The 25,397-nt window shown below is 37.3% G+C and overlaps 1 long non-coding RNA gene across 1 annotated transcript; it reads left to right on the top strand.

The window, feature by feature from the left end:
• The first annotated feature begins 3,276 nt into the window (after positions 1 to 3,276).
• Positions 3,277 to 25,055, top strand: LOC128078130 (uncharacterized). Its single transcript, XR_008205306.1, has 3 exons — positions 3,277 to 3,419; positions 19,168 to 19,228; positions 23,039 to 25,055. It is a non-coding gene; the product is annotated as an uncharacterized LOC128078130 (long non-coding RNA).
• The last annotated feature ends 342 nt before the right edge of the window (positions 25,056 to 25,397 follow it).

The raw sequence follows: 25,397 nt of genomic DNA, 5'->3' as shown, positions 1-25,397 counted from the left end.
CACCTTCAGAAGGAAAGGAACAGTCATGAAAAGGAGAATGATGGAAAACCTTTGCAGCGAAGAACTTTCATCTTGACTCAAGTTGAACTGAAGCTGCCTTACAACCTAGAATGTGAGAGTTTATCTCTCTTCCACAGGTAGATAATAGAAAAAAAAACAACCTGTAACTCTGGATGTTTTCCTCTTCCAGATGAAATATTTCTTCTTTTGTGGAATCTTGTGAAGGTCTGAAAGTTTGAATCAACCACCTGAACTCAACTGGACCTATGAGCACCTTTAGGTGATGACTGTGTCTTAGTTTAATGGACAACAAAGGGAAACGAGGATGTTTAAATATGCCATATTCTTACAAGGAGAAATGTGCAATGTTTCCCACTTCATTTGTCCTAGTGAATCATGAAAGAAAGGGAATAGAAAGTAAAATATGAAATTAAATGCAGTAGCTATAAACTCAGAGTATGAGAAGGTGTTTAAAATCAATTTATTTTATTGAGCATAAAAAGTACACCTTGACATCTGCTAGTGAGATGAAAACTACGAAAAAGGATGTTGTACAAAACTGGTTACAGCAAGTTTACTGCTTTAAAGAGGTTTTTAAAGAACTCAGTTCCTAGCCAGCTGTAGGATATACAAAGTTTGGCGTAAGGCTTCCACTGATTTTGAAAGTCTGTAGCATTGTTATGAAAACTGTGCCGTCATTTTAGATCTCCCACAAAACCATAATTTAATTGGTGGTTATGCAAAAAGAAAATGTCACCAGGAAGAAAGGTGGCATGCACAGACTCATTGAGTAGAGCTGCCTGGTGTTTTCTGCAGAGATGGCTGACACAGTTCTCAGTTTCTCTGTGGCCTCCTGGGCTGCAGAGAAGCACTTGATCTCCTGGGCTGCAGAGCAGAGCTTGATTAGTGTTGCCAATTCCATTCTGAAGCTGGTCAGTGTATCTGTAACAGACGCAAGCTATTTGTTAGCATATGCTGGATGTTCGTTTTCCTCAGAGATTCTGTAGAGTATGTGAGGAAGATTTTCTTCGAAGCCAAACAGAATAATATCAGCTTAGAAAACCGTGCTGCAGAAATAAGTATCTTGTGCTTCTTGTTCACAGGTGGTAGCAGAAAGGCAATTTTTTAAAAATACAGATTTAGGGGTAAGTATGATTATTTTATTTAGCTTAATATTTTGTTTCTGGGTAACGCATGCATATTGCATTCCTACAACATAATGGGACTCTGGAGGCTCCTTAGTGAATCTAGAGAGATGAAACCCATGCTAATGCCGGAATACTGAATTAAAAGCACTATACATTTTATATGAGGCATTCTTCAGGATAGGGATGGATGTGAGCAGTGGATATTATGAGCCTAGTAAAATGTGAAAAAGTTAACAACTTTAACTTTAAAAAAGGAGGGGGAGGGAGAGGGGAGGTAGAAAAAAAAAAAAAAAAGTAATAAATACATGTAGTTGTTAATTCTTCCAGGAAAAAAACTTTTCTTCATTCATAATCAAATTGCTTTGACCCTCTAATAATTATTATTTTGTGTAGATTTTTTCATGTGTTTGAGTCTTTGCAACTAGGGAACTTTAACTAGTTTTCATTGCATTGAACTTTATCAAACACTTAAAAGAACTGTAGTGGGTATTGATTTTTAGCTATTATGTGTACAGAAAACTGTAACTATGGGAATTACTGTTTGCAAATAGGCAGAAAGAAATGTTTTCTCTAAGAAATAAAAAGCAAATGAAAGGGATGGAAATGACCTGCAATTTACTGAGGCAAAGCATAAAAGAATCCAGGAGATCTAATTGCTAGCAAAGACAAGAGCTCTGTTCCCTCTTATGACCTTGCTTGTTTTCACTGTTATTTTTTACTGAAGCTTTAATGTTTGGCTTCCAAGAGTTTCTGAAGATGAAGGGTAACAAATTGATATTTAACATGGGTTTCAGATATCATTTGATGGATGGAAGTGGTTTGCACTGCTTTGCTGAATTTCACACATCAAACAAATATTTTTACTTAGTTTCTGAAAAATAGAATCATAGAATGGCCTGGGTTGAAAAGGGCCACAATGATCATCTAGTTTCAACCTGCCTGCTGTGTGCAGGATCACCAACTACCAGACCAGGATGCCCAGAGACACATCCAGCCTGGCCTTGAATGCCCTAGAGGGGCATCCATAACCTCCTTGGACAACCTGTTCCAGTGAATAGGAACAGCATAAACAACAAGCGCAACAAACAGAAATAGCATACTTAGTTCTGTAAAACAGTAAAATTGAATGAGGTTTTTATTTGCATCACGTTATTTTTAATTGCCAGTGATGCAGTGTAGCAAAAGTTCTGCTATATCTATTGATTTTCATTAGCACATGATTAATCATTGCAAATAATTGGGCCAAGAAAGCCCGCTGAAAAATTCTCCTGTATACTTTTCAGCTGACATTACTGATACATTATCTTAGAGGGAGAAATCTTAAGGTAGAAAAATCTGTTTTTGAAGATTCCTGATTCATGCATTAAAATTGGTTACATAAATTTATTTTATATGTGTAAAATTAACAAAGTTCTTTTTAATTTTTTTTTTTTAATTTTTTTAATTTTTTAATTTTAATGTAAATTTGTGCCAAAAGGTAAATCTTGTTTTATAGAGAGAGCGAGAGATCCTGGAAGAGGATAAATGCTGTATGGTGACTGTGCAAAGCTTGAGATGATTGCACTTATTTTTTCCATCAACAGTTGTATTGGAATCTCTTTCTGTTGCTTGAAAGAGTGTTGTGAGTTAAGAGCCCTGGTTGTTCAGCGCGGGGTCAGGTGAGCGCCTCTGCTGCGCAGGTGGAGCGGGACCCATTGGTGGGACACAGGTGGAGCTCGCAGCGCACTGCCACGTGCAGGGAGCCCTCGCGGCAGCAGGGTGAACATTCCTGCCTCTGAGCTTGCAGGAAAAGTTTGCCTGGAAGATATATTGCTTACAAACTCTCGGATGTTTTTTGTTTGTTTTCGTACGTGTTGTTTTTTTCCTTCTGCTTGTCCCCAACCCTTTTAAAATTTTTATTTATTTTATCTTGTGCTTCAGAACGCCAATGGAGAGACTGTTACCCGGGGGGGGGGGGGGGCGGCTGGGCACGCGCTGCAGGTGGGCGGGAAGCCTGCCAGCAGCAGGAAGGTTCCAGAGCTCTGGGCCCTGTAGGGAGGTCGTGCCTGGGGCCGCCGCTAGGGGGCGCCACGTGCGCGCTCGTGCTGCGCGTGGGGGGGGGTTCGTGTGCTTCTGCTTCAGCTTTACCCTCAAAGCCGCGCTGAGGGGCGGGGGAGCGCTGCTTGCTGTAGCAGAGCGTGCTCTGTTATGTTCTTCCCTTTTTCCTCAAGCAGAACGAATGTCCGATGGAAAATGCATAGTATGAGTAATGCATGTGTCCGTGCATCACAGGTGAGAAGGATTTCTCCTGAATTGTGATCCGAAGTGTGTTTTCAGTGTTGGTGCTGTGCTGCAGCTGGCTAGCAGCTTCGTTGTTGTATCTAGCTGTGTTTTTATTGCCACTCAATTAACTCCGAGGTAATCGGCTTTACTTTCTTGATTTTTAAGTGCAGGTTGTCTCGTTTGTGATCACCTCTGAACGTATATGAAGAATAAATAGCATAATGAACTACCTCTGATCTGGGTATAATTTAGTTATACCTGTGCTGTGGAAACTCTGTGCAGAGTTTTTGAATTAGATGTAACAGCACCCATATCTTAGAAACTAGTCAGCTGCTTTAATTACAGAAGTAGCTGCCCGCTATTCCAGTGTAAACTTAGATGATGCAGTGTGATTTTTGGAGAGGGGAAAAAAAGCCCCGAAAGCCTCTGCAGCAAAAATCACGAGTATCTTTACATTTAATTCCAGCTACTAGGAAACAACAAGGACTGTGGTACAAATAGAGGACTGTGTGTACTGCAGTGCTTTCTGTTTGGATACCAGTGTCACATGGGACAATCTCACGGCGTCGTCTTATTTGTAGTGCATGTGTTACCTCAGCAAGAATTGAATTCCCAGCAAATAAGGAAAAAAACAAAATGCAGCCTGGAATTAGTGGGAACATAGTTCTGGAAACAGTCATTTTTTTGAAATTACCCCATAATCTGTAAAAATTAACCAGCTGTTTTTCTTGTTATGTGTTACTCATCTCTTGCCTTTCCAGATACGTTTTGATGTCTGTTGTAATATCAGGTGGTGATCTGGTGTTATTTCCAGTTGGTAGAAGGTGATAAAGTGGCTGCATAATGCATTAGAATTATTAAAAAAAAAAAAAAAAAAAAAAATGCACAGATGTGCTATTGAGGTTAAATGCAGTGAGGAGGTTCTGAAAGTGAGATACCATCTTTGTTTCTACTGAACAGGCACAAAAGAGTGAGTGTATTGTCACAGAAAGCACCAGTTTGCTTACCGTTTTGTGGAATAATTAATTGTATGCACATCAGAAATTGCTTTCTCAGTACTGTTACGTGTAGTTTAGCTTTGGGAATCTTCTATGATCTGAAAATCCTAGGGACAGGTAAGAGGGGCAGGGTTGACTCCAGCTAACAGGTGTGATGGTTCAGTGTCTGATTGCAAAGAAAATATCAGCAGCGAAACAGTAGTTGGAGTTTGTGCAACACATAACTATCACAGAGAACAGGTTCTCCAATTTTTGTCAGCTTCCATAGTACGCTGAGTATTTGGCTTTCTGAAACAGGAGTTCAGAAATAGGAGAGAGAACAGAACCAGGCACTAGAGTGATGGGACTGCAGTGCTGCTGTCTGGGTATGATATCCTTACTGTTGGCTAGCTAAGTACAGCTGGTTAAATATGGTCCATTGGCAAGTAATTGTCTGCTCTTTCTTCTTTACAATCTTAACATGTACATCCTTCCTGTAGTTAATTAAGTTAATTCTGCTTCAGCAATTGAGTGCTACTGCATGTGTGTTTAGAACATGTTCTTGTAAGGTGTCTGTGCACAGGAACCATCCCTCACAAGAACAGAACCAGCTGCCAGACTCATTTAAACTTCAGAAATAGTTCACAAGTTGAAACTGTGTAGGCAGTTGTAAGCTATTAAAAATAAATGTGTGAAACATTTACTGACTTTAAACAGCTAAAATTCTTTGAGACTTAAGCAGCCAAAATCTAATCTTGTTGTATAATAATGTGAAGATTGTTTTTTTTTTTTTTTTTTTTTTTTTTTCAGTGAAGACTGGCTGTCACATACATAAAGCTGAAGTGCTGGGTAGCATAAATTTATAGAAGGCAAAAATATGCTCATTGGAGTGGAAGCTAAAGTACCTTTTAGATGTATTTCAAAGTATGTACTGGAGTTTTTTTTCTTAATTTTTCTGAACTTTTGCATTCCAGTAACAGAGGACTTAAGCTGAACAGTTGTGTGCAATTATGCCATAGCATTACCCAATGTAGCACGGCTCCAAAATATATCTAAATGATGCATCTCAGCAGCAGTCCACATCCGTTAACTGGGGGGCTGTAGCATTGTTACTTTGGAGTGGCGAATCAATTTATGGTGTCTGTATGCTGTTCTAAAGAATGAGACTTTTCTTTGTGTCACATACTCATTCTAATGATGTGTGTATTTGTGTTAATTACTATGAAGTTTTTTTGTTTGTTTCTCCCTTGTGTGATTTGTTCCTTCTTTCTCCCTAATGCAAGTACATCTGTGATTTGGATGGAGCCCTTTCAATTCCTTTATCATCTGAAACACCACTTGACTTCATGTTCTGTTCTCCAACAGTATGCAAATCGTTTTGTGCTGTTTGCTATCCACCTACTTTGGCTCAAGTCTTCCTTTTGATTGTGTACTTGGGATGGTTGTACTGTCATCAGGCTATAATGTCCTGGCCATGAGAGAAGAAAACCGTTGTTATATATGCCCACTTTTAACTGCTTGATCTCATTTTCAGCAGCCCTAGAAACTTGTAGTGCAAATATTCTGGTAGCAAATTATAAAAGCATTGTCCCCTTAGTTTTCTCCAAACTGTGCTGTACCTTGTTATCAAGTTCTCGCAGCATCTGGGGTCACCAAGGGGTACTGTGAGGTAAGTGACATTACCAAAGCAGTCATCTCTGGCTGTGGATCGCTGTCAGCAAACACTGCAAATTTGATTTTCCATGTGGCTGAGCAGCATCAGCTGGCTTTTGTCATTATTGCTGGAACCATTTACAAGCATCAAGGATAGTACTGGCTGCATTCCATTGCTGGTGTTGGAACTGTTCCCTGTCATTGCAATTCTTCAGTCATTCATCCTCACAAATGTTTCTCCACCACGCGTTTTGCAACAGCAGAAATGCAAAGCGCCATTCCTTACTGACACTGCAGTCTCTTGCGCAACAGTTTTGAGAGCAGCCCTCTATTGTTTCTCATCACTTGCAGAATTGTGTAGTATATACTTGTTGTCAGCCTTTTGTAGTGACAGTCTTCCATGCTGTTAGCGGTGTTCTTAACACTTGCTCCGAATGCCTTGTCTTAACCTGGGAGAAAAAGCAACAGATTCACTAGGAAAATCAGGGGCCCTAGCACAGCTTCTGTGGAGGATAGATTACCTATGTATTTCCCTGTGAAGGAGCTGACATCCCATGCCATCTTTTTCCCTCCTCTAGATTTTGCTGCTACTTGTGCTGGAGATGTTTTGAGTAGTAGGGAGGTGTTTGGTTTTGTGCTATCTGATAGATATGATTCCAATTTTTGTAATGGAGATGCTGCACAGATTTGAGCACTTCCTTTTCTGTGATAATGGCTGATGCATTAGAAAAGATAGAAATAAGAAATGGTGGGACTGTTAAGGGAATGGGTGGTCTGGTGAAATTGCCTTTCCACCCAGCTTTGCTTGGCAGGCTATTGAGACTTGTTTGGTTGATGAGACTTAAAGTTACTGGACACACTGACTTCTTTTGTGTTCTTTTCTTTCATCTGGCATTACAGAAAATACTGTTTGTGACAGATACAGAGAGGACTTCCCACGTTACTTTTCCAGCTTACTTTTAAGTAGGAAGACATTCTCATTGACTCAGTGTTGTTACTAATAGTGTACTCTAACAATTTAATTAGTCTTACATAAGAGATTAAATTGCTTTAATTGTTAGGGAAAATAGTTCTAATTGATAAATATCTTGATTTCCTCACTATTTTATTGTTGATAGTGTGTGATCTTAGATGTAGTCTATTTTAGCAGCCACCATCAATAAAATTGACTTCAAAGCAAAGCATGTTTGAGTATCAGTTTATTATACCTTAGATGATGACTTTTGAGTGGTCAGTGCAAAAGGCTTCTTTTGTTTTGTTTTCCCAGCAGTGAGTGATGGTAAACTATTAAGGGATATTAAATCCAACCTACCTCACCAGTCAGAAATCTGCAGAATCCTCTTCTCAATGTTCTGCTACCACTCCAAAGGAAAGAATTGAGAAGTAGGCGCAAAATCTGTGCATGCAAGCAACTCATCTGTGATTACCCATCAAAATTCTGCTAAGTCAGTCTTTGGAACCCTTTGCCCTTTCACCTTTTGCACAGTGTGGCTCTGGTCAGAGTGAAGCCCTTTACTGTCAGCAGGAGTGTGGAAAGTGCTTTGTGAAACTATGGTAATTTGAGGCCTACAGCATTAGTCAGTTTCTAAGAGCTACTGTGAAAGACAATAATTACAGGTTATTTTGTTGTTTGTTTTCAAATAGTCATGCAATGGGTACATTTCTTTTAGAAGTAGACTGTTCTTCTTCTGTGTGCTGAACTTCACGCCTGTAACAGTGATGTCAGTAAAATCACTCAGCAGTTGTAGTGCTCTCCGTTCCTATGCAAAACTTAGCATTGTAATTACATGGAATTTAATGGTTCCATTAGTGAGAGAGTGTAGTTCATGCATTCTGGTACATTTTAACTAATTATCTTGTGCATTGGAACTGCAACATGAAGTACTCAAAACGCCTTCCTTACCTTCCACCCCATGCAGGTCACAGGCAGAATGTGATTGCATATCGTATGAGTACTGTCTTTGTTTGCATGAAATTCAACTGAGTAAATGAATGCTAACTGTCATGAGGTATAACTCAATTATGTCTCAATGGGATGAGTGGTGTAAAGTAAGGTAGACACCTTGGAGTTCCTGTTTTATAGTAGCTCCTCCTCGTTGCAACCTGGCCTTGAAATAGAATAGCTCCCATCTTCCAGCATTTACTGCCAAGATATTCTGCTTCCACGTAGAGGGAGGAGCTGTTTTGTTTTTTGAAGGAGCTTCTCCATGGGCTTTTAAGCTCTTCCAATAGTCCATCCATTTTTGCCTTCTTCATTGAATTTCTTGTATATGTAATTCAGTAATCTATGCAGAAAATGATATGATTAATCTGAGAATAAAAGAAATGAGTAGAAAGCTTCCCATTTCACTTCGGTTGGCTTTAGGTCATAAGCATACAACCTTCTAGAATTGATCAAGCAAAGCAAGTATTCCCTCTTTAATAATTTAATAGATAAATTAAAAGCTTTGATTATAGCAAGATTAGCATGACAGTCTACTTTAAATATTGATTTTAGAAGTGTATTATTTCTTTAATATAACTACACATCAATTAATTTCGTTAAGTAGTAGTTGATCTTACAATTTGGAATGCAAAAAAATATATATATATAACAAGTATATATATATATATAATATATATATATGATATATATATATGTAACAATGACAAGTAGTGTTTTTGTGCTTTATTTTGCCACCTATAGTCCTGGAAGTAATAAGTGATGGAATTCCTTCCATGGAAGAAAAGAAAAGAAAAAAAAGCTCACAGTGGGGAAAGAAGGAAGAAAGAAACAAAATGAGTGCATTTGTTAAAGCTCAGGAAACCACCAGTTGCCACTGGACATCTCAGCAGTTTGGGCACCTAGAAGCGATAGCACTGCATCAAACAGGTTTCATATAAATGCTGACTAGTGAAATATTCATGTTTGCTTATGGTGTTGATAATATTTTTTGCAAAAGCAAAGCATGAACTGTTGTACTGTTCATTTCTCATTAATGAGCTCATTAACCTAGTGCTTTCTTCATCAAAATACTTTTTGCCAAACAACATCTGTGAATATAGGGACCTGTCTTCTGTGCCAGAAATACTTTAGCTGTTTTTAACTCACTAAATATAACTGCTTGGGAAGTTCTTGTGCATGAAAATGGAAGGCTGCAGTTATACAGAGTTCTGACCAGGCACTCAGGCCAGTTGTACTTTCTACAGAACTCTTTTCATGGACTAAACAGTCTGTCTTTTTTACTACGTGTTTCCAGTACCGCATTGCATCACATTGAATTACATACTGAATGACACAGCACTTCATTCTCTTTTGGTCTAGCAGTTTAAGTTTCATACTGCCATGAGTTTATAGCTCAAACTTCAGTTTGAAATGTTTGGAAGCGTTAGTTTTATATTTTATCTTCCTCTTAAAATGTTTTTCTGTCACAAATATTTTACTTCTGTCCCTCTTCATTGCCTTCACCCAAGAGATGTCATTTTGAAATGAAATGAATTTAGTTTTTTCCAGTTGAATTCTGTGATAGGTTGTAACAATCAGTCTGGAGAGATGGTGCATGATTCCAACATCAAAGGAGGCAGTCAAACAGACACTGACTTTTTTTGAATCTGCAATACACTGTATGAAAAATGGATAATTCCTGAGTACAAGTCAGATTATACAAAGACCAGAGAGCCTAATTGTCTTTCGCTGAGTTTATTTCTGAAATGTCACCATAAAGTTGTTAGGGAAAACCACACATTCACTTCAGCAGAAACTGGTTTCTTCCTAAAAGAAGCTTTCCTGAAAGTCAGCAGGCAGTACAGGGTGTTTCAAGTGCAGGGACAAACTAGAAAGAGTCTCATTCTTCTAAGCATTTTTCAGGCACCTTTTTTGTATATTTGTGATATCATAAATATATAAATACTTCAAAGATTAATTTGGCAACAAGAAAGCCTTCTTGATAGGATATCATTTCTCCTTGGATATTAGCTTTAAATGTGCTTTACTCAAACTTTCATTGTTTAACTCACCATAAACAAATACATGCTAATAAACCAAATTGTCCTCCTTAGGAAAGGAAGACATGCTGGCTTTCAGTGTAACCAAAAAGGGTATGGAACCATTGTTAGGCATTAGGTTCAATGTTTCAACAAACTGGGTGCATTACGTGTTTCTTAGGCTTACTATTTTTTTCTTTATAGAGCTGAAAAAACTCAGTAGCTTCAGCACCATGTCAGTCTTGTTGAGAAATGTGTCAGAAGTTGTAAGGATGTGCTGTCCGGACCTTAGTGACTAATCCTTAATTTAGACTGGGTATTTAAGTAGGTATTTAATTTACCTATTTTCTATCATTTTACATCTCTGTTAGTTCCTTGTTTATTGTTTTTTTTTTTTTGGTTTTTTTTTTTTGTTAAGTATTAATGAGTATGAAGTATTTATTGAACTACTGTCTCTTCAATAGTTAAATTACTGTTCTCTTTGAAGTGTCTGAAGCCAGCCAGAAAGGTGAGATGTGATGATTTGCTGTATCTAAAATGGGTGCCAGTAGATTCTACTGACCTTGTGTAAATGCCAGAGTAATTTTCAATGGCTTAAACCTTTCACTGGCTTTGATAAAATGCAAAGCCTAGATATGTTGTCTGTGTACTGCAGTCAACATTATATTAAGCAACTAATTGCTAAGAAAACAGGAGTTAAAGAATGGTATTAAAATACCCAGAATGTAACTGCAAAATATAAAGGAAGTGTAATGACAGTCTCTTTTTGCAGCAGCATTAGTCACAAAACAGCAAAAGGAGTTCCACAAATGCGGTAGTTGTCAAGAATTAAGAAAAAGAGCAGTTTTGTTTAGGGGCAGCTACAGTCACTCATCCCTTCCCAGGTAAAATGTGATATGCCACATGTATTTACATGTAATTAAAAATATATATTCAAAACATTAAATCTGGACAGTTAGAATATGTATTTTGAAGAGCGATTGAAGTTGGTGTAATTCTGCCTGTAGTAGTTGAAATCCTTGTCTAAAGCCAAAGCATAGAGAGACTAAAATTAGTTGCACTGACAGTAAATGGATCAAAATGTATGCACATGCATTCTGGCTTGCTTTTTTTCTTTCCAGAACGGTTTTAGGATTTACTTTTTTTTTTTTTCTTCCAGCTGCTTTATGGTACAGCAGTTTTGAAGAAGCTCTACCATAGTAACAGATGTTGTGCGTTGAGTGGGGTGAGATTGGTGGTCCTTATGAATCTCCATTGACAGCTGAGTTTCACAGGGTGCAGGTGACTTGCCCTTCTGCCCTGGGGCTAGCATGGCTTTCATCTTTTTTGACAATGTGGATTTTCTGGGAGGGAGGCTGCCAAAAACGAGTTACATCATCAGGAAATTACATTTGTTTTTTTTTTCTTGTTGCTGTTGTTTGGTTTGTGTTTTTTGGTAGTGTACACTAAGTATTTGGAAGCACTTAAACTATCTTTTAAAGTTATCTTAAATTGATGCAGTAGTCTGGGCAAAAAGTGACAGTTATGAAATAGAAAGGCAGCAATGTGTGTTTCTTCAGTGTATTTGAAGAGGCTTAATCCTGGATGGAGTGAGAAAGTCAGGAGGGCTCTGTGTAAGAGTTCTGAGGTCCTTTCCCAGGGCTTACAAAGAGAAACACATATATAAAGTGGGAAAACAGAGTGAAAATCTACCAGTGCACTTCAGAAAACTTGAGGTTTTCACCTGTAGAAGCATTTGGAATTTGAAGTGAAAATCTTGTATGAGGAACATGTTTTTCGTGTGGTTCGTCCCCATAAATGTGTTTGTCTGTAGTGAAGAAACTACATACCTTTTATCTCAGATTGCCTTACAACGTATCTTCTGAAACTTTCAGACACAAAAGATGTTATAAAATAAACCCATGTATAGAAAATACTAATTTTTCTATATTTGAAATCAAACATAATATTTCAAGACAGCAGCCCAGTGCTTGGCTTCATTGAAACTATATTTCCTGTTCCTTCCTGTCCTTTAACTAGGTTGGCAGAGCTTCCTTGATACCTGCAGTGTCCTCGAGTGAGAGCTTTTTTTCCTGAATGTTATATGGGGGAAAGGGGAGACATAGAACAGACTTTGCTCAGATATGAGTGTATTTGGGGTTGGGAGGAATAAGGAGTTCATCTTTTACAGATCAGCGGTCTTTCAAAGAACTTTTTTTTCTGCTTTATATACTGGATTTTTCTTCCTTGTTCTTAAAATTATTTTCAGGTCCACTTGAAAATTACCACATAAATCCAGGACTGTGAACTTGTTTCTCTTTTGCCAGTGCTTCTGAGCTTTTAAACTTTGAATTTGAAAACTGCGTTAAAAGCCGGCTGTTTTGGTAAATGCTTTCATTGTTGTATACAGAAGCAAACTGATGTACGAAAATCTTCATAACAAAACTCAATTATCTTTAGCAAATTTCTGCACATTTCAAAGGCTGTGAAGCCCTGTGTGGGCCTTTAAGTGTTTCTCTACCTGGAGCTAATTATACTTCTGTGCAGTATAAGTAGGATGCAGTATGAGTGCCCAGGGAAACTGCCTTGGGGTCACCTTGACTGATGCAGTTTCAATAGGAACTTTCTTAGATTTCTCTGGTACATGGACTGGATAAGTGCTCTTTAACTGAGCCAGTGGTAGTATTTCCCTGCTTCCATATTTCATCTTTAGAATGTGCAGGCTTGGTTCCCTCTGGGTCTTGAGAATTCTTGCTGTGTCTTTTTGTTGTATGTTACAATTCTGCTAATATACCATACTTTTAAAATTTCTTTATATATATTTTTTTAAAACTCATACTGTCAAGTATTGGGACTTAATAAACAGAGCTTGCGTCTAGATAAAACAGTACTTAGTATTGCAAGTCTTAGAGACTGTGCCATCTCTGCCAGCATACTGCTGCTCTGTCAACAGCTGTGAGTGAATGATTTAATGGATTTTATTTTTTCCATTGGTGGACTGGGGCTTTGATCTGCCTTAATGTAGTTCATTCACATGAAAGAGGGGAAAATAGAACGTAAAATTTTCCTAAATGATCAATAACAATTTTTCTTGCTCAAACATGTTGACCTCTCAGATACGTGACTTAAGATGTCTGCTGTCCTCAATTCCTATCAAGTCTGTGTTTTTAACACTAACAAGTAGCATGCTTCTTCCTGCAAGTGTCTTCTGTTTGCCACTGTTGCATACAGGAACTTTGTTGCTCTTCTTGGTGGGGTGAAAGAAATGTAGTAGTTATGACTGTGGGCTTTGCTGAGGTCTTTGGATCTTGGACTCTGTTGATAGCTGTCTAACAAGTCTGCCTTTGGAGATACTGAAAGTGATGGTGAGCCTTTGTACTTCATGGAATGTGTTGTAAGATGTCATCTGCATACCCGGTAAGTGGCAATTTCTGCTGTCTTTGTTGCAATTAACTTCACTGTTCTCTACATACATTAGGAGAAGTTCTTGTAAGACTTATTTAAACACAAAATTTGTAATACGTCTGTATATTAACGTGGTATCTCTTGTGATGAATGACCCATTGGCACATGCAAAGAGTTTGATGTCAGTTTTGTCAAGACTGATGATTGCCAATTGAATTTGAATTTAGCACAGGAGTAAGAAAAAGTTCTTGGCAGAGTGATAAATTACATCTGATAGGAATCAATAATCCTCTGCCAGTTTCTGTATACATTCTTTTTGGAGTTATTAATCTACAGAGCCCTCAATATTTTATGGTATTATGTGTGGAAACAGGAAAGGATGTGTGAATGTGGCTTAATTCTCCAAGAAAGAGCAAGATTCCCAGGAGAAATTCAGTAAGTTTAAACTCAGAATAGCAAGAAAATAACAGCAATACCATAATTTATATCTTTGTAATTTCTTGATATAGAATGGATCATCAGACATCTAACAGATTTTTGACTAATAATTCATAGAGGAAGGTAATGATACTTAGCTTCAGTCGTCTTTGGGAGGTGGGGGAGGAAACCAATCAAATTTCCTCTGCTCAAATTTTGTGTTTTTAGATTTTACATTTGTCTTTCTACAGCTAGAAATACTATTTCAGGATTCTAAGAATGATAAATAATAACATAATTTTAATAAGTATTGTGCTTTGTGTTTTCTCAGAGTAATAGCAGTGGATGTTTGCATTGTCAAACTGTGCCTGAGTGTAAGATAAAGCCCTTGAAAGAAGCTTTCCCTGGATATTTTTACATTAGTTCTGATTATCTTCAGTCCTGCTGTTTGAATTTCCTTTTGGCATCTTATTTCAACCTAGTGTTCCTACAGTGCTTGCAAACAGAGCGCACTGATGAGAGATTTAATGCCTCAGAAATGGTACTTAAATGTATTTGTACAGTCCTGAGCAGAACACTCATATACCAGGGAGCATATGGAAAGAAGGAGGTTCTTTTGTTAAAATTCTGCTTCCAAAGTGGGAAGAAAAAGATATCCTTGCTGGGTTTCTTTAGCTCTGAGTGAACTCTTCCACCTCTCTGCCAGCCTCATCAGCCTGCTGGAGATCATTTCTAAAGAGTTAGAACATTCTTCTGTGTAGTGAATTTCCATTGAAGAGCTCTTAAACATTGGGAGCCTAGCCCTATTATCTTTCTGCTACATTATTGTGACAAAAACAGTTTTTTCTAAGAATGAAAAATGAAATTGAATTTCTAGTCATTCTTAGTTGTTGAAGTTAGATGCGCTCTAGTGACCTAAGAGCTTTTGGCACCAAAAAGATGTGATGTCCTTCCACAATTCTGCCTATATGGCTTCAGTTCTGTTCATCTGATCTTGCAAAGAATTGATTCAGCTCACTAAGCCTGTAGAGAATTAATACAAGAGGAGGTGTGAGTGGTTTTCTGGTGTCTCACAGAGTTGAACAAGTATTGTGTGTGGTAAAGTAAGTTGATACGTGAGTGTGGGAGGTCCATTGCAACCCAAACCATTCTGTAATTCTATGGATTTGTTCCAGATTTTGTAACTGATTTTTGCATAGCACATAGCTCTATTTTAAAAGTATTAAACAAAAGCCTTGTGCTATATAAAGTGCTTTCTGTTCTCTCCAGGTTGGTACGACTTGGAGAGGCTATTTATCTTCTGGCCTGCATTCTCCTCAGCCAGTTGACACTATTTTGATGATACAGTTATCTTAACTCATTGAGTTCTATGTTTAAAATTGTAATACCTGCTTCACAGGAGAGTGTTCCTTCTATTTTGTCTGTCATTTTTGTCACCTAAGTGACAGTGGCCCACAGGATAAATGAAACACTTGATTCATTTGTTTTCAAATCTGATCTAATAGTTTAAACTGCCATGTAGCTCATGGTTTGTTCTGAATTAAATATTTATGGAGATCCTTGGTAGAATTTAAATAGTGAGATAAGGTGCAAGGTATTAGAGATCAACGTGAATTCTGTAATCTGCCTTTAGAATTTCACCTGCATATTTACAACTTTGTCATCTTGTTGCCTGTCAGCCAGTGGATTATTTATGAATATGGCTGCTGGGTGATGGGCCAGACTTCTTCTTCTCTTGACTTCACTGAAGTCGCTGCTGATCTATACCAGTGTAACAGCAATGCAGGTTGGGTCCCATTAACCCTTTCTTGGAGTCTTTATTCAGTATCACATATGTTCTGTTTGCCAGATGCCTTCACAGGTAAGAGTTGTGTTTAAATATAAAGGCAACTTTGAAAACTCCCTGGGTGTTTTAGATCACGATTCATTTATCCTTCCTTCAGTCTATACTTATTTTATATAAATTCTTTTTTTTCCCTCCCTCCTTGTTCGGTAATGCACTAATTTGAATGCCTCGAACTCTGAAATATTACTTACTGTTACTTTTTGACAGAAAATTTTGATTTTCTATTTTTTTGGCATTATTTCTTACTGTTTCATTTATTTTTATTAAATGTATACATGAACTATCACACTACAGAAATATTTCTTTTTTTAATATATTTTTTTCGTCCTTATTTTTTTCATCCTTATTATTCTTCCCAGTTCCCTAATTGTCTGAAGCTCCAAAACTGTGGTCCTCTCTGCACACACAGTGTTATTTTAGGCAGAGGAATTGTTCATGTCTTTGACTTCTGAAATTCTTTGAAGCTGTTAAAGTACATTAGCCTCCTGTTGCTAGTAAGCACTTCAACTTCCATCAGTTACATTACAAAGCAATCTGAGATGAGGGAAGATAACGAGAAGATGGGTCTTCAGTAGATTTACATGGAAGTACCAAATTTCATGAATAAACAGATCAAAAACACAGGATTTTATATTTTAGATTTTCAGAAGTTTTCTTGCACATCTCTAACATCATTTGAAAGTAACAGCTTGTTGAATGTAACACGGTACTAAGTCTACCTAGCTTAAGTTGGCTGGGAGGGCTGCTGAGTTAGGACCAATGGTGTACTTGCTCTTCCTGTTATTCTTTTATTCTGAACTATTGGACTTGGTAAAATCTCCAGGGAAATGAATAGGAAAAATTGTTAAGCACAACTTGTTAAAAAAAAAATAAAAATGTGGGAGTGACTTATTTGCAGTGTTATTACATTGAGAGAAAAAATGCCAGGCAAAGAAAAGAAGAAACTGATTTTGGTTTGGCACAAATGTAGTGAGCATACATAACAAAACTGCAGAACAGCAGCAAAATGTTTTGTGCTTGGTTAGAAACATGATGCTGTTGGATAAATAAGGCTTCACTAAATACACGGAGTAGGGCATTAAAAACAAAAAAAAAATATAGGGAATGTAAGATTTCAGAGAAGAGGTGGCAAAATAACTGTCCTAGGTCTCATATTGTGGAACCAAAAAGTGAGACTGTGTATATTTTGGAGCTTGTCTGATTTTTCAACAATACATAAGGACAGTGTGTTAAACAGAACTGAACCTTTAATTACATTTTAGCAGTGGCAGGAGGTCAATAATAATTGTAATAAGAGCATTTGTGACAAATCAATTATATAATGAAAGCGATTATAACATCATTAGAAGTTTGATAACCCAATAACTTTGTAATAATTACTTCTCAGTTGCTCTTAGGGAATAATTTACCACAGGAGCTGCTGGAATTTTAGTCATCAGGACTACAGCTGTATTCATATTAAAGGCATATTTGAATCTCATTATTTGTTTGAACCTTGTGGATATTTGATATGCAAAGACACCAGAAGGATGTGCTACCATTCATTGAGACCTGTAAAGTTTGGATAGTTGGGTAGAAAGGAACCTAATGAGATTCAGCAAGGGCAGAGCCAAAGGCATCTGGGGAGATATAACCTTGTGCATCTGTACAAATGAGGGGCTGATCTGCTGGAGAGGATCTGCACAGAGAAGGCTTGGGGTGTGATGGTAGACAACAGGTGAACTAGACAGGAAGCAGGTTGGCCGTGAGCAAGCAATGTGCCCTAGTGGCCAACAAAGACAAAGATATCCTGGGGAGCGTTAAAAATCCGTTGACCTGTGGTCAGCAGGTCAATGGATGTGGTCATTCCCTCTACTGTGCCCTGGTGGTGCCACATTTAGAATACTGTGTCCAGTTCTGGTCTTCTTAGTTCACAAAAAAACAGGCAACTGCTGGAGGAAGTCCAATGGAGGACCATAGGTTAGGGGCCCTTATGAGGGAAGGCTGAGAGACCTGGGACTGTTCAGTCTGGAGAAGACTGAGAGGATCTTACCAATGCTTATAAATAACTAAAGAGTGGGTGTCAAGTAGATGGGGCCAGGTTCATTTTGATGATTACCAGTGATAGAACAAGGGCAGTGGGCACAAACTGGAATGCAGGAAGTTTCATCTAAATATGAGGAAAAAAATTATTTACTTTGAGTGTTACAGAGCAGTGGACTGGGCTGCCCAGAGAGGCTGTAAAGTCTCCTCTGGAGATATTCAAAACCTGCCTGGCTGCTTTCCTGTGTGACCTACTTTTGGGTATCTGCTTTAGCAGAGCGTTGGATGAATTATCTCCACAGGTTCTTTCCAACCCTTACGGTTCAAAGAGTGGTCAGACACTGGGATGCCCTGTCCAAGGAGGAGGTGGAGTCACCAGAAATGCAATTTTCTAGCTCCCAGGGATATAGTTGATGAAATGAAGGCATTGTGTGTTGTTAGTGATCCACAGGGAAAACATCCATTTCTATTTACATGTACACATTGGTATGCACCTGTATGGGAACCATTTAAAATGAAATGTGCTAAAGAAATTTGATTTTCTGTGAGAAAGCAAAATACAGCAAACAAGCTTCAAACCTCAGATCTCCCACTTCTCTGGAAGCAGAGATTCAGGAAGCATCATGAATTTTGTACCCTGTGTGCCAAAATGTTTGTCTTTGTTTGCATTTAGTGCTGGTAAAGTAGACATTGCTTTGGGTTCCACTGGTGTTTGACTTTTTTGCATCTTGCTTCCCACTGAAAATTTTCCAAGTCTCCTCATCTTCACAAGTTATTTTCTCCCTTCAGGTGGCTAATTGTTAAAAAATAAATAAATGAAAGCCTTTAGAGCCTGCAGGAGCCTATTTAAAAACTTCCTCCTGTTGAGGAATTTTTGTTTAGACTTTCAGCTGAGATTTGTCAGTTAATCAACTTTTAATTTGATTAATACATGACATATTGACTTTGTTTTGTTCTAGGTTCTCAGTCAACATATCAGGAAGCACCAAGTTTAATTTACTCACTTAAAATTCTAACTTCATCAAGCTGTTATCTTTGAGACAAACTTTTAATCTCATCAAGTTAGTCAAGATGCATTTTTGATAAACGTACCCAGGCTGGCATTAATTACATTAACATCCTTTAATTCTTTGTTTATGAAAATATAACTGGCTTATAATTTGTGTAAATTACTACACAGACTGGAGAAATACTAAAAAAAAAAAAAAGGAAAAAACAACAACAAAAAGCAACAACAAGCAACAACCCTTCGCTGTAGATAGTTTTTCATTCTGGTTTCATAATGATTCAAATTACTTGTTGTTTGTTTTGTTTATTTCTTTTGGATGTTTGATTCATGTCAGAAGATGCTGTAATGTTTTTAAACGTTAGAAATGCTCTTTTGCTTTGAATGGAGTACTTAGTTTTGAGTAGGATTGGCAATAGGCACGTGTCTACTAATTAGAGGAACATCTGTCTCTCCCTGCCTTGGCGGAATTCTTTGTATTTCTTACAGGTTATAGAAGAATATTCACAGAAGATTCAGGCTATGATCAGAAGTGGCTCCAACTCTAAAGGTGAAAGGCTTGTCTTTTCTGTTTTGTAACTCTGGACACAAAATATTTGTTATGGCAACAATTGCTGCCTGGTTTAATGATAGTAGTGCTAACTTCAGAGTGTTTTACCTATTTTATGGAGTTCTTTGACAGGAACTTTGAAGTGGATAAACTTCATTGCTTGGAATCAATCCTTGTTTATAGCATTGAATAAATTCAAATCAAAACTCTGGTTTCTGGTTATCCAAAATCTGGGTGTTTTTTTTCCAGAGAAAAGTCTGTTTGAGACTTATGTGCCATGAAACAAGTAAGAAATTATTTAATGTATGTCTACGGTATTAGAACATAACTTTTCACATGAAGCAATCTGTCAAAACTATGGTGATTTTCTTCTTATAAGCACTACTTGAATGAAAAACTAATTGAAAGCCAGAGGAAAGAAAGTAATTGAATACTTAAAGCAGTGTGCAGATTTTGATGATATTTAGGCATCTAAAGTCTTGTGTTTTCTTGCTTCCTATAAATGAAATTAATGGAAAGAGTCTGCAAGCTTTTTTTAACATGCTTTCAGGAAATGTTTTGTTCTGAAGGCTCCTAAATCAAACGTTAGTGCCCTCCTAAATGGTAAGTTAGATAGCCCATTATTGGGCATTTGCATTAACTAAAATAGAAAGTGAAATCATGTTCATTGTAGCTGCATGAATACCATTTTGCCAGAAAAGTAATGTGGACATCTCACTTTCAGTAGGAACTGTAGACTTTGGTCATACTTCCATGATGCTTCTTGTGGATGCTATTCTCCCCTTTTGATGTTATTTGTTATTCTCCTTTCCCTTTGCAACACATGGAAGAAAAGTATTTTCTGAATTTTTCTGAAATGTTTGACTCCTCATGCTCATGCCTGTACTCTGAAATCTCTCTTCTCCCTCTGGCTGGAGAAGATCTATTTCACTTAGGATATTTCTGTTAAACTTCACTGAAGACTGAAAAATAGCTTGCAGCAAAGGGCTGCTGTTCATCCTGTCACACATCCTGTGGTAGCACTGTGCTAAAAATGCTGAGGGAGAAGCTGCAGTAGAGTACATAACACTGAATTGCATCTTAGGGGGAGGTTTTTACCCTACTTTTATCTGCCTCGAGATTGAAAGTCACATGTAGCATCTGTTCTTTATTGTTTAATTCCTGATGTGTTAACATGAGGCACGTGAGGTTGTATATGCTTAAACTGGTAGTAGCAGTTCAGTAATATATAATTTTATACAGCTCAAATAATTCTATTATTTTAATATGATTCTACATCTTGATTTTATTGCTAGCCCATGCTTCAGCCTGTCTTTGTAATGACTGAACTAATTTACTGCACTGTGATTGGATTTCAGAAGACAGTGAAAAAAGAAGCAAGAAAAACTTGCAAAAATAAGTGTTTTGAATTAGGTGAAAATTGTAGAATGTGTGGGGCTTTTAGATTAAGATTATGTAATTAACTCTTCGTGGAGTTTTTTAAATTCTGAAACTGCAGTATGTATTAGAATTAATTAACTGCATATTTCTCTGCTCCCTCCAGTGTAAGATTGCCCTCTCTTCAGTGCTTTTAATATTGACATCTTGGTCAGATACGTTTGCTTGTAATGGGAACAGCCACTGCCACTTTCTGAAATATTCCAGAAGAGATAACAGGATTTTATCTACTGATAGGTTTTTTGTTTTTTTTTTTTTTAAAAAAAAAACATTTTAAAAAGCTAATTCTATTTCCTATTCATTTCATTTAAACCTGATTAAAATGGTGCAAGTTTTCTGCCTTTAAAATCCCTTCCCATTTCTTTTCAATTCAAGAAAAGATTTGTGTGATCCCTTGTGAGGGCAGGGTAAGCTTTTCACAGCTTACGTAGAGCAGTGGAAAGTTGTAAGGGATCTCTAGAAGCCCTTGTGTCCATCGCTGCATGCAGATGGAAGCAAGCTTAGAACACATTGCTCAGTGAAGTCACTATTCAGCTTTAAAGATAAAGACTGTGATTTAGTGGCCCTGTTTGGTTCTGTGTTTCTTTTCATTTTTTGACACTGGCTTTGTTGCAAGTAAGATCACTTGGGACTTGGGAAGAGTAATTAGGGTTTAGACACGGGAACCTGCCCATTATTAAGAAGTCATGAATTTATTATCCAGCTCACGATAATTAATAATAGCCTAATAGTTGTGCAGTCTCATCTGCTATACTAAGCAGGGTACCCTCATGCTGTACTTCCTGTTTGTCTCTTCTTTCATCACTTCTGGAGTACTAAAATTGATGATGACTCTTGACTAGGTTGGGGAATTGCAAAGAGCCCCCACATTCAAAACTGTCCTGAGAGGTGTCCCTGATGTACAGTCCCCCTTGTTTTAGGTTCAGTTGGAAGTTTTTTATGTGCTTTCTGTATCAGTTTGTCTGCTTGTTCTTTACTAGTCTGTAATTTTATGCTGTATCCAAATTTTATTATGTATAGTACGCTACTGGAAAATACGTGATGTGGTATATTCCAAGGTGTACCAAACAATGCTTAGATCATGTAATGTATGTGCGAAGGGCTAGACAGAGGTTAGTTGCATATTGCCTTCTTTATTCAGACCATACGTATCGTCTTTGAGGAGAGCTGGAAGCTGGCTGCTGATGACTAGGTTGAAGGGACCCCTGTCCTATTTAGTTTAAGGAGTATGGTTCTGTTATGAGAGCCAGCAATTTGAACTACTGAAAGAAATCTCCTATTGATACTGATTTGTTTGCCATACTTTATGTAGCTTTCTTATCTCTGCAGTAATTATTGCACAGTCTCCTTTTTTAATGGATGAGTTTAAAAGTTTATAGCAGTGTCCTATGCAGTGTGTGTTCTGTATCCCTTTAACTAAGAAAAGCACAGATTTCACACTGGGAGTTGAAAGAGTGTTCAGCATTCCTATTAAAGGCTTAGGGCATGTTATTTACAACTGGGATGTTATAATGTAATTAAGAGAAGGTAGCAAGAGAGCACTCTTTGACTAACTGATTTAAGGTAATTGAGCGGCAGACAACCTTTGCTAAAAATGTCAATTTATGAATGTGGTTTGGGTCAATAGCAGCAGTATCAATTGCTTCCAGAAATCAGGGTCAATGGACTTTACTCAGTGCAGTAATTTAGGCTAGTTTATGTCAAGTCAACAGTTTTTTTTCTTTTTCTTTTTTTAGTCTAGTGCAAATCACTTGAAGCCTGAAAGATTCTAAATAAACAAAAAATTTTGGTGAGTGATTGAGTGATTCAGTCTTGTATGTAAAAGTGCTGAAGAAATGCTAAACTCATTATTTAGCAGTGTGAATTCACAATTCTCTATGCCACTACATCTTTTACTTGTTTGCAGTAAAACCTACAAATTGAAAATAGTTTTGGGACAGTTAAGCTGAAAACAGAATTTGTTTTTGTCTCATGTTATGAATTGCAGAAATTCATAGACCATGCAATGGGCAAGAGACAAAATAAATTACACTGTTAACAACATTCCAGATGTGTTTGGAGAAAGGAATCACAGTAGTATCAGTTTAGGTTTTCATCTTGTGTGCTTTTTAGTTTTTTTTAATATGATACCATAAGTTTTCTTATCTGCTTAATGCTATTACATGTGAACAGTAATCTTCACCTTAGAGCTAATAATTCATTTTCATGAATTATTCATAACTAACCAAGAAGAGATAGAGATAAAAGTTCAGCCAAAGGTGAGAGGACATATGGCCTGTTAGGAAGGGAAAAAGAGAGGGGTCTCTGTTCCTGGCCTGCTCAGTGACCTTGAGCAAGTAACTCACCAGCTTTCTCTACTATCTCTCCTATCAGATGTTCCTCTTGGCTCCTTAACCTGTGAGCTGCTTGAAGCAAGGATTGTATTGTGCTGTTCATATGGAGCACACTGGGGCCCTAATCTCAGTTGAGGTTTCTGTGTATTACTGCAAAACATGAAGAATTGGCATAATTTGTGTGCATTTGTGGGAGGAAGATTTGTAAGATGAAAAAAAATAAAACAGTTGCGGTGGTAGCTTATCATTTATCCTGGGAGTGCATATAGCTAGAATGACACAGGAAAATTAATGCCCATTGTACTTGCTTAGACTATGACATTAATGGACTTGCTAAAATTGTAATAATATATGTCTTTTAAGGAGTCATTCTGGCAATCTGACAAACCACCATTTAGCTCTAACAATGTTTGATCCTCATCCTGAGCCGTAGGCTGGATTGCATCTTGAAGACTGAAGCTGCAAAAGTGTCAAACTAGAATAAATTAAGAAATTCAACTGCAGAAAGACAGAACGGAGTAACGACAGGTTACTGTTTCCAAGCTTCTTGCTGACTGGGTTTGCACCATCCTTTCTGCTATCTCCTTTTCTTTCATATCTTGGTCTTGCACATCACATTTGTCATGGTAATAATTTGAGCTTGCCCACCTCCCACTCAGAGATGTTTGCTTCTTCCCCGTTTAATGCGCTGCACAGAACAATTCTCCTAAACTAATCTGTTAGCTTGTTCATAATCCAATGTCTGACAGGAATGTGGCTGTTAAACGCATGGGAGTAAAATTTATTGTATTTACAACTTTAGGCTTCTGCTCAATGAAAGCTATTAAAATTAAAATTTGAAAGCTATTAAAAAAAAAATGCTCTTTCAAAATAGGGGCTTTTTCCTTTTGGTAAGAGTTGTTAAGAAGCAACTAATTATTACAATCTGTATAACATTTTTTTAAAGAGCACAAATATAAATTCCCTAACATGTCTGCCTGTCTGTGGTATTTTAACCTCTACTCCTAGTGTATAAGCACCTTATATACTAAGCACCCTTAGGGTTCAGGTTCTTTTTCCATTTCTCTTTGAACAGTGCAGTGGTCCACTTTGCTTATGTACCCACCAGAGGAGATAGTTTATTATACACCAGTTCCCCACCATTTCTGCAGAACTGCTAGGACAGTGCTTTTTGTGTGAAGAAAGTTTATTGATGCAATTCCTTCATATGCCCTGGATACCAGTTCCTACAAGATGAAATCTTATTCAGTTGCTGCCTGCAAGCTGAGTTGGAAGAGAGACTTCTAACAGTCTGTCTGTGCTGTCATCATACTATTTTACACTCTTTGGAAAATCTAACTGAGGAATAGAAGAGTTAATGGAGAAAGGGCAACTTGTGTAACTGGTATAATGAGATGCAGCTAAATGTAAATTTCATTTCTTTAATGATGTCTTTTCAAATTATGCTTTTTAACATATCTGTCTTTATGTGGGACTGAAAGAGTATCAGAATCTGTTAGAAATCTAACGTATTGTCAAAAAAACATTTGAATTCTTTCTACCTGTGGAATATTCCCTTCTGATACTATTTACAGAATGTTTTTTTAAGTGTAATAACAGGAAGGGAATTTGTCTTTTTTAGAAACTGTTCACTATATCAGAGTGGTGGGGCAGATATTTCTAAATCTGTGTGGGAGTGAACTGTATTTGGTAACTCCTGCAAACAGAAAGTGTGGAGGGGAGAGAAGAGTTCTCACTTAAACTGGAATGGGACTGCTGGCATTACAGAGACTACTCAGAATGAAATAATATTGTGTGAAATACAAGAATATGCATTTTTCTTTCAGGCTTGTCAGATTTCCATGTAGTTGCTTATCCTATATTTGTAGCATATATTACAGTAACTAAAATGAACTAATGTTGAATGAAGATGTAAAAGTCCTTGTGACACATACTCCTTCTCAATTAAAGTTATAGTTTATATATTTTTTTCCAGGCTGAATATTGTTGAACTTTATTTATAATTTTTTAATAAATAGTAGTTGAAGTTGTCATTCAAGCTCATGTTGCTCAGGAAGAACTGTCTTTATTTATTGAGCACTTAGTTATTCTGAAATATGTTTGCCAGATTGCAACTTTCTGATAAAAGTTCAGATTCAGGTTAAGTAAAGTTTGTATACGACATACAGAAGCTCTTGCAAAAAGATTTGATACTGTAATAAGAGTTAGCTACCCACAGCACCCTTTAGTTGTAAATTCCTGTTCATCACTTTCACTGATAAATTCATAAGTTCTGGAAGAATTTTAGCAAATTTCTCTCTCCCTACACTCGAATCCTAGTGGCATCAGCATGTGCTATGCTCTGGGCTAAGTTAAATGCAGTTTTCACACAGGAAGAAGTGGGATTTTAGAACAGAGAG

Source organism: Tympanuchus pallidicinctus, unplaced genomic scaffold, assembly GCF_026119805.1.
Source record: "Tympanuchus pallidicinctus isolate F22 unplaced genomic scaffold, pur_lepc_1.0 scaffold16, whole genome shotgun sequence".
Taxonomy (NCBI): domain Eukaryota; kingdom Metazoa; phylum Chordata; class Aves; order Galliformes; family Phasianidae; genus Tympanuchus; species Tympanuchus pallidicinctus.
This window is presented reverse-complemented; position numbering and strand designations above follow the sequence as displayed.